Genomic DNA, 8,903 nt, shown 5'->3' on the forward strand with positions numbered 1-8,903 from the left:
CTGTTTCAATGGGATAAATATGATACAGACACTCCCGGTTTTGTACTTGGACCATCTATGCATACTCACAGCCCTGTCACATGACTCTGTTACACAAGTGTCATCACTGTGACCAAGGTGCACAGTGCTCGGGAATGACGGGTTTTCCCGCATAACTGTGTTTGCTCCCCACCTGCAAAGCCCACATGTGGGTGGAGGGTGAGCATGGTGATGGTAACCCTCCAGGAACCAGTGGGCATTTCTAGCTTTTCTTACTTTGCCTGCCTCCTGAAGCAGGGGACCAACTTGCCTCCGGGGCAGGCTCCCGCTTTCCGCATTTCTGGGGCACCAATGGTCAGGGGTGTGAGGTTGGAGAGACAGTGGCTCTTAAACCAGGCCCACACCATCGGCATCCCCGGGCGAACATCACAGGAAAGATTCTCAGAGCCACCCAGAGATGCTGCCTCATTCAGCCAACAAGGGCCAAGGGGACCCCTTGCCTGGTGTTCAGAGCTCTGGCTGAGACCACTGCCAGCTCTGCCTGGCTGGTCTGGGGCTGCCTGGCCCTCGGTGGTTCTGCACCAGACTCCCATTCCCTTCTCCTGCTCCTCCTGAGCTTTTGCTTGAGCTCTATTCTCAGGTATTCCCAGAGAACAGGAAACACCCTGGGGGAGTCTGATGGATGTGGCTAAGCTACACTCACTAGGTTGCTCCCCTTCCTTCGAGAATTGTGTGCTTCCATTTTCCATCGCTTTTCTTCATCCCTGATGCCTTCAAACCATTGCTCTTAATATTAAATATGGAGTTTGTTAGCAGGAGAGTTAGTTCAATAAAAGCAACTCTGCCAGGGCCTACCACATGTTGCCCCAAACATTTTCCTGATGGGCAAGTGTGCTCAGAGCATCAAGGTCAGAACTCCTTACAAATTGAGACAAAATTATTTCCCCACTGTTGTTACAAAAAACTTTGGTCACTCCTACTCTTTAGTATCTCTACATTATGTAATACAAACAGTTGTAATTCAGTTGACACATTCTAAACTTAACCAGCAATGAATCAGAGTAATTTCTTCCTCATCCACAGCTTCCCTTCCCCATGCTCAATATGTGTGGCATTTACATAGAATTTGCTGATAGTTCACTTGAGAGGGACAAAAATAATTGTCATAAGCTTTTCAAAAAAAGGAAGGAAAAGGTACTTTTCCACACTTTGATACTTGAACCAATATTTGAATGCATGGAATTCTTGAAGTTTTCAATAAAATGAAAAATAATTAAAATTAAAGAATAAATTCCTGTTCCAAAAGTTTACCCAAATAACTCTTTTCTAAAACAATAGCTGGGCTTGAACAATTGCATGCGCATGTGTGTGTGTGCATGTGTGTGAGAGTATGTGACTGTGTGTCCAATGCCATCTAATAAGCCAACACAGATGACTTCATCAGACACACAGCAGAGTGGTCACCAGAGCACATGAGAGCCACCCCCGACACTGGAGGCACCAGCTCGTCCTGTAATAAACCTTTTGGGGAGATGGGAAATGGCATTTGCGATGTCTCCACTCTTACTTCTCAATCCATCTTTGATTTCTTTGCCCCTAATTCCTCCAGTTGTATTATACTTCCAGCCTTTACCTAACTCTCCTATCTAGGTGCTCGGTAGCCTTATAGTTGCCACAAAAGAAAGGAAATCACATTCTTTACACATCAAGGAAGAAAAAAGAACACCCCATCTTTGAGAACCATTGAAGCTGACACAGCTGTTTTTTGAAAATGTGTTGTCACCCATTCTAGGAGCCCAAGTAAAATACACACTTCAGCTGTTTTCAGTACAAAGTCCCTGATCATGACACAGAAGTCACGGCCACTGCTTTCAAAGGGCTCCTATGTAAACACATACCCACTTAGACCCTCAGTCCTGCTCTGAGGCAGGACTCCAGTGACTCAGCACATCATGAAACCCCAGATTGGGAAGAGAGGAAGAAGTCACTCAACCCACTTTGTACCTCTCACCATGAGGTTTCCCTTTAAAATACCCTGAAGGATAGACACCAGCTCTCACCTGTGACCAGAGCCCAGTTTTGTCACATCATTCCACACCAATGCTTAGAAAGTTCTTTCTCGTGTTAACTAAAATACTCCTTCCAGAACCTTCTACCCATTGGTCTTTGCTCTGTCATTGTGCTATAAAAATGTAGTTATCCAATCCACAAATAGAGATGTGCAAGAAATTGGCATTTCTTCCTTTAAGTTAAGTTACAGCCACATCTGAGCCTCTGGCAGTGTTGGTGGCACCATGCCACCTCAGTGATGATAGAGTTTCCAGCCAGTAGTCAGTGACCCCAAGGCAATGAAAAGGTCCTGGGGCCACAGGCAGAGCCAAGCATCAGGACATTCCTATTCTAGTCAGTCCATGCTGGTCCACTGGGGTGCTCCTGGCCCCTTAATTTCCTGTCCTGTTTGGGGCTGTTGTAGGGTGTGCAGCCCCTGACACACCCTCCAGAGGCACTGTCACAGAAAGGAAATCAGGTTGTCTCTAATTACAGGGCGGGTCACCCCACTTGCATTCCTTCCCCCCAGAATAGCTCTTTCTCTCCTAATAAAAGTATCCACCCTCTCTGTTCTACCACTTCAAACTACTTAAGTAACTTCTCACAAACTTTATGACAGTCGGGCAGAGCCCTTCTTCCTTGTAAAGCCAGCAACAGAACCAGCCTGAATGCTTACCTGCAGTGGGGCAGAGTGGCAGGAAAGACAAATAAGGAAGGTCAACAGAGGGAGACCAAACGCAAGTCGCAATGGCCACACCCAGCAAAAATGAATCATTTTCTTAATTTTCTCCCAAATATTTGAAAATATTGTGTTTTCCCCAAATCCTAACCAATTCAGAAACTATTTCCATTTCCTTCAATTATTCCCCATAAAGCATAGTTCCCAGGTTTTTTACCCCCATCCCAACCTGCTATTGTTTGCCCAAGCCTTTCTTAAAACACGGGCCGAGACCTAGACCAGTGCCCAGTGTGGTCTGACCTTGGCAGGGATTGCAGGCCAGGATGGTCCTTGTTCTGGACATATAAACTGAAGGTAACGTCAGTTTTCTTCCCAGGCCCACGCAGAACCTGCGGTCAGGACAGAACCGCATCTCTTCTAGCACATTCTTCGCAGCGGGCACACAGACTTTGGAACAGCAGTGTGTCCAGGCCCTCACTCCCCTGCTGCCACTGTTTCTAAAGGAGATGTCTCTTTGTCTATCAATTGGGTTCATCAGCTAAACTCCCCTTTGTGGTTCAGGGGGACTTCGGCTTGTTAACAGGTCATTAACAAAGTGAATGAAACCTGGGTGCTGGATTTTCAGGAGAGTTGGTTTACAGCAGCGAGCAAGGAAGTAGAGGTGTCCATCCCAAGTGACGTTTCTGTATGTTCATTTGATTAGAGGAACCACATTAAAATCTTCCATCTGCATCTGTAGGTAAGACGCCCACGTGGAGAACAGCCCTATCCATTTAGGCTAATTGGAGGAAAGGCCAATGGAACTAGTAAAAAGTCAAATACATCTGGTAACCAAAAAGATGCTAATAAAAGGTTGCTGAGTAGAAAAAACTTCTTTGGAAACTACTCTAAGAATTCTTTCAATTAGCATACAAATTGTGTGCACAGTACATCTGTAATGTTTGACCTCAATATGCTCTCAAGTAGCAGGGCTTGCTTTAGAAAGCCCTTTTATTAGCTCAGAGGGATACTGTAGCTAGAGCCCTGGATGATTACTACAAATTACCAGGTTCCAACTTAATGAGATTTTCATGCCATAAGGATTATAGGGTCTTGGAGACAGGCAGAATCTTGGAGTTTATTGAATCTAAACTTCATCCATTGCTAAAAGCTTCTGCTAGAGTATTTTCCCTGAGTAAGGGCTATGTAATATATTATGTAGAAAATATATTACATAATACCTGGAGAAGGGGGGAGGGAGGGAGAGAGAGAGAGAGAGAGAGAGAGAGAGAGAGAGAGAGAGAGAGAGAGACAGAGATAAAATGTTTCAACTGAGCCACAATTCTTCCCTGGTTAAGTTCCACCTCCTGGTTTTAGATCTGCTTTCTGGAACAAATCATCTCTTCTGATGATTTTTCATCACAGGACATGGATAGCGTCCCATAGCTGCCCACTCACTCCCGGTCCTAACCCATTGTATGGTGGCACCCCACCCACACAGTGCATGGCAGCAAGGTGGGCACCCACTGAGCGTCAGGTGATGACAGCTTTGACTCCCTGGCCTTGAACCATTCTCTTGGCACCTCCAGTCCTTACTTTCCTCATCTGTATGTCTCCTCATGTAGCACTGTGTGCAAAGTCCCTAACACAGCGCTCCACACATAATGGGGATCAATAACTTTTTATTTTCTCTGCCCACTTCCTTTCTCAGCCAACACAAAGGACAGCGGGATGCCCTCACCTGAGATCCTGTGTCCTGCTTCTCCATGAAGGAGCTTCAGAGAGAAGCAGGTGCAGCCTGGAAATGGTGGCCCAGACAACCTGCAGCCATGTTCACAGGCCCAGCAGAAACCTCTGTTCATGGGATTGTCATCCTGGCTGCACTGAATCTCTGGGCACTTTCAACACGGTGATGCCCAGGAGGCGCCAAGACCAATGAGCCCGGCTCACAGATTCATCGCCGCGGAGTCCCTAATGCTGCCTCCTGCTCTTGTTCTAGGGCCATCCATTGACTCACCTTGTGTGTGCTAGGGTGCTGGCCATTCTGCGCTGGCTGCTGCTCACCCCAAATACACATGCACACATGCATGCACACACATGCACACACATGCACACATGCGTACATGCACACACACACACACACACACCAGCCATCATATTCTCAACATGTTGCATCATGAACACTGGACTATTTGAATTATCTCCATGAAAAACTACAACTCCATGTCCTTTCTTTGACACTTTCCCCCTAAAGTGCATAATTGCCTCCATCTGTCTTCCTACTGCTTAACTTTTTATGTGCCTATAATGAATGCACACCACATTCTGCGGTGGATGTGAACCTCTTCCTGACTTGCACATCACGTCATGGCCTGCCTGTCCCACCTCCTGCTGCTGAGCCCCTGAGTCAGCCTTCCTTTCCAGTCCGCACTGGGTTTGCTGGGGGTTGAGAGAGGGACCTTGAGGGCTTTTCCTCTCCCCTCTTCCTGTGTTGGATTTTTCTCTCTGGATCCATTGTCCTTGTGTTTCTTGAGTAGTCCTTCATCCGATAAGAGCACACTTCCAGTAGCTTCCAGAGGAAGTGTGCATGAGGGACCCTGAATGTCTGACATGCATGTGGCCGTCTCAGGATTCCAGCGGGAAGTGACCTGCCACGGTCCTGGCCCCTTACCTCCCACAGTCCAGCACGGGTGTCATTGGTGGCGTTTGCTTCCAGTTCTGCATGTGGCCCTGCTCCTTCCCCGTGACAGTGGCTCCAAGGACCACCCTTTACCCCGAATTCTGGGGTGCATGCCTCGTGGAGGGTCTGGGTCTCCCCTCAGGGAAACTCCGTTTCCCTCGAATGTTTTACTGGCCTGCCGAGCCACAGAGGTGTCTACGTTCCCGTGTCCTGAGCGCAGCATCTGCTCTTTTGTCTGAGGATGCAAACCCTCACGTTTTTACGCATCGCCTACATCATATCTGTTTCCTCTGAATAGCGTCAATTAGCTGCTTTCCCCCACAGTCTGGTGAGTTGGGCTGTCCAGGCAGGAGACAGGCTCTAAAGGGGGTGATGGCGGCTCTTTGTGCGTGCCCCGCGTGGAGCGGTCTGGCAGGAACGCAGCATCAGGTGCTGGTATTAGAGTCTATGGGGCTTCTTTCAGTGACTAATGACATTCTTCAAAGGAAAGTGTGTCCACTTCTTGTCTGGAGGATGCCCCAGTGTGCCGAAACCCCGGTGGGGGGGAAGGGCAGGGCTGTGGGGTGGCCTCACCCTTGATGTGCCGTCCCTCACTTGCCCATTCCAGCAGAGACCTGCTCTCTGACCCATGCAGGGACCAAGCCTTCTCCAGGCTGCAGCTGCCTTACTGTGAGCAGTGCAGGGAAGGGCTTCTTTTCAAGTTTTCCACAAGTCCCCAATCTTCAGGCTTACCCTCTCCCTGATTCATGGAACCTTGCTGTTTCCATGTCTGTGGGCTCGGTTGTCCTCAGCATGATGAGGCCACATTCCCCTACCCTCCAGCTCCCACAGTCTCCTGTTCTTCCTGCCCCGCGTCCCTACCCTTTCCTTTCTTTTTCTTCTTCTCTTCCTTCTACACCTCTCTGGGCATTTCAGAGAGATTTCAGATGGGAACAAAGGAAAAACCAGGCATTCAATTCACCAAACCCCCAAGATCTTTTCTACTTTTTAAACAGTGTCACGCTCCAAACTCAGGGACAAATGAAAAGAATGAATGGACCCACCAGGAAGCCTTTGTCCTCCAGGCCAGGAGGGGCTGGAGTATCTACACTAACTCCTTCTGTTGGTTACTTGGTACAAGGCAGTGGACAGTTCTGAACGACTGAGCTCTGAGCTCCTGTAACAGTTCATTACATTTATAGCAGATATAACTGTCTCTTCCAAAAGAGAGTCATCCCTCAATGCAGTAATTTCCATATTTCCTTTGTATTGTTGGGGTTCAGCATCTAGTGTGTGCCTGATAAACGTCTGTGGGACACTTGGTAAACAATGGCCTCATTCAACAATGGGTTAGTGGAGAAATGACTCAGAATGACACATTTCTTCTTTTTCCTTTAGTTTGCTTTGCTCACATACAAGTATCTACAACATGCTGCATTTTTGGTCTCTGACCAGATTCCCAGCTGTTTGAAGACATAGACTGTCCTAGAATCGTAGAACCAGAAACAGGAGCACACAGAGCCTCTTTGAGGTCATCATCGAGGCCCATGTGGCACGAGCTGTGTGGAGAAGGTGGAGGGGGTAGGAAAGGTCAGAGAGAAGACAGAGCCCAGACTGTGTGGGGCTCAGAGTCAAGACAAGACCTGGTCTTCGATCTGCCACATATGTGACCCGGCACCACTGTCTGCTGTCCCTGCATGTTGCATGCTCCTTCAGTCCTGCTCTGGCCCTCCCACCAAGACAAGACTGAGGAGGGCGTGGGTGCACAGCGGGGCAACAGGTGACACGCAGCAACGCATGTCCACTCAGTGTGCCTGGTGTCCTCGTCACTTCTGACCCCTCGTCACTTCAGCCACCACATGTCAGGCTCAACAGGGAAGGCAGGGGACTGGCGTGGAAGCTCTGCTTGGCGTTCTTCTCTGGTCGGGATGTCTACGTCAAGTGCACACCAGTGTTTCATAACCCTCACGGCCAGAGCTTGCAGCACAACCTCTGCCGCTGTGGTCCTTCTTCCTTCCCACGCCTCTCCAAGATCTGAACTTTTGAGCTCGGCCTATGGCCCAGCCCCACGCAACAGAAGCTGCTCTCGCCACAGTAGCCAGTGCCTCCAAACACCATCACTGTCCAGTGCTGCTGCAGAGGGGCCTGGAAACTAGGAGGCCCCTGGGCTTCGACCTTGACCCCTGTGTTTTGTGGCCCATGACCTTTAACTCTGACTTGGCTTTTGACTTCTGTCTTGTCTATTGAGCCAGGCCTCTGGTTCACTTCAGTGACTTCCAGTTTTTATTTAGCTCATATCGATTATTTGCTGGAACAATATTTGCCACCCTGGTTTCAGGTTATTTCATCTGTCCTTGTCCCGAATCCACAGATTTCTGGGACTTGTGCCCAGCCCATGACAAAAACGCAGCATGTAATGAATGTTACTGAAATTATTGTATTTTAAAAAACTAACCAAGTCCCTCCTGGCTTGTGGACAAGTTTGTAAAGGTGGGCACTGACATTTTCATTTCCTCAGGGCTCCCGTGTGGGATGTTTCCTTCACATGGCCATTCTATACATCTTTTCTTCTGTGTCAGGGTAGACGTGACTCCTGGAGGATGTGGACCATGACTCATTCACCCTTATGCTTCCTACACCTCTATTCAGATGCCGGAGGAGTCACTAAATTTTCACACAGGGAAGACTCACCTGGAGAACCCATGGAGCATGCACCCGCAGGCCGTGCAGGTCACTCTGTCTGTGTGCCTGAGGCAGGCCTGGGCCTGGGCATCTTCGTCAAGCTTGTGGGGTTTTTCTGCACATGTCTTTCCTCTGACATCACTCCAGCAGTCAGTCGGCACGCACACCAAGAAAGCCTGGTTGCTCCTCCCGCAGCACACTTCCTGCCTGCGCCTTCCCCTTGCTCACACTGAACTCCATGAGTGTCTGGCACAGTGCAGGCGCTCGGAGAAGCACTTGCTCGCTAATGGAGGTGGAGGATAGGCGCGTGGGAGGAACAGAGGACAAAGAACAATGTGGGGCTGCACTTCCTGCTTTGGAGCACACGTGCCGTTTCCTACATGAGAAAGACTAACATGGACAAAGCCGTCAGTGCTGTTTACACCACACGCACGTTGTGGACGGACACGCAGCAGAGGCCGGCTCCAGAGGGAAGGTGGCCGACTGCCAAACACCCAGGGCTTCCTGACGGAGTGGCCTCTGCTCTCCTTTGCAGGGGCCAGCCCCTCCTTTTTCATCACTGCTGACAGTGAAGTGCCGTTCTCCCTGAAGTCCATGACGCTGTCCTTGTCCTAGCAGCTGTCTGCCTTCCCTGCATCCCTGCTCAGCCGGCTCTCTCCTCCCTCTCCACCCGCCCACTGCTGGGTCTGGCCTGGGAGGCGCTGATCCAGCCTTGCTGGCTCCAGTCTGGGCCGCAGGTGGAAAAATGCATGACCGGTGAAGGGAAAGCATATGTGAAAGTCTGAAGCTGAGCTATGGCATGACCATTTGAGGAATGGGAACAGTCTGGTGTGGACAGAGTATAACACTCCAGGCAGAGAGGTCGGGGGTGGGGGG

General features: G+C 49.4%; 1 long non-coding RNA gene across 1 annotated transcript in view; it reads left to right on the forward strand.

Moving 5' to 3' along the window:
• Positions 1–8,756, forward strand: part of LOC109374232 (uncharacterized) — a 12,252-nt gene extending 3,496 nt beyond the window's left edge. Inside the window, exon 3 of the long non-coding RNA XR_002122363.1 lies at positions 4,398–8,756. This is a non-coding gene — a long non-coding RNA (uncharacterized LOC109374232). The remainder of the gene's footprint in view (positions 1–4,397) is intronic.
• The last annotated feature ends 147 nt before the right edge of the window (positions 8,757–8,903 follow it).

This window comes from Hipposideros armiger, unplaced genomic scaffold (genome assembly GCF_001890085.2).
Source record: "Hipposideros armiger isolate ML-2016 unplaced genomic scaffold, ASM189008v1 scaffold_801, whole genome shotgun sequence".
Taxonomy (NCBI): domain Eukaryota; kingdom Metazoa; phylum Chordata; class Mammalia; order Chiroptera; family Hipposideridae; genus Hipposideros; species Hipposideros armiger.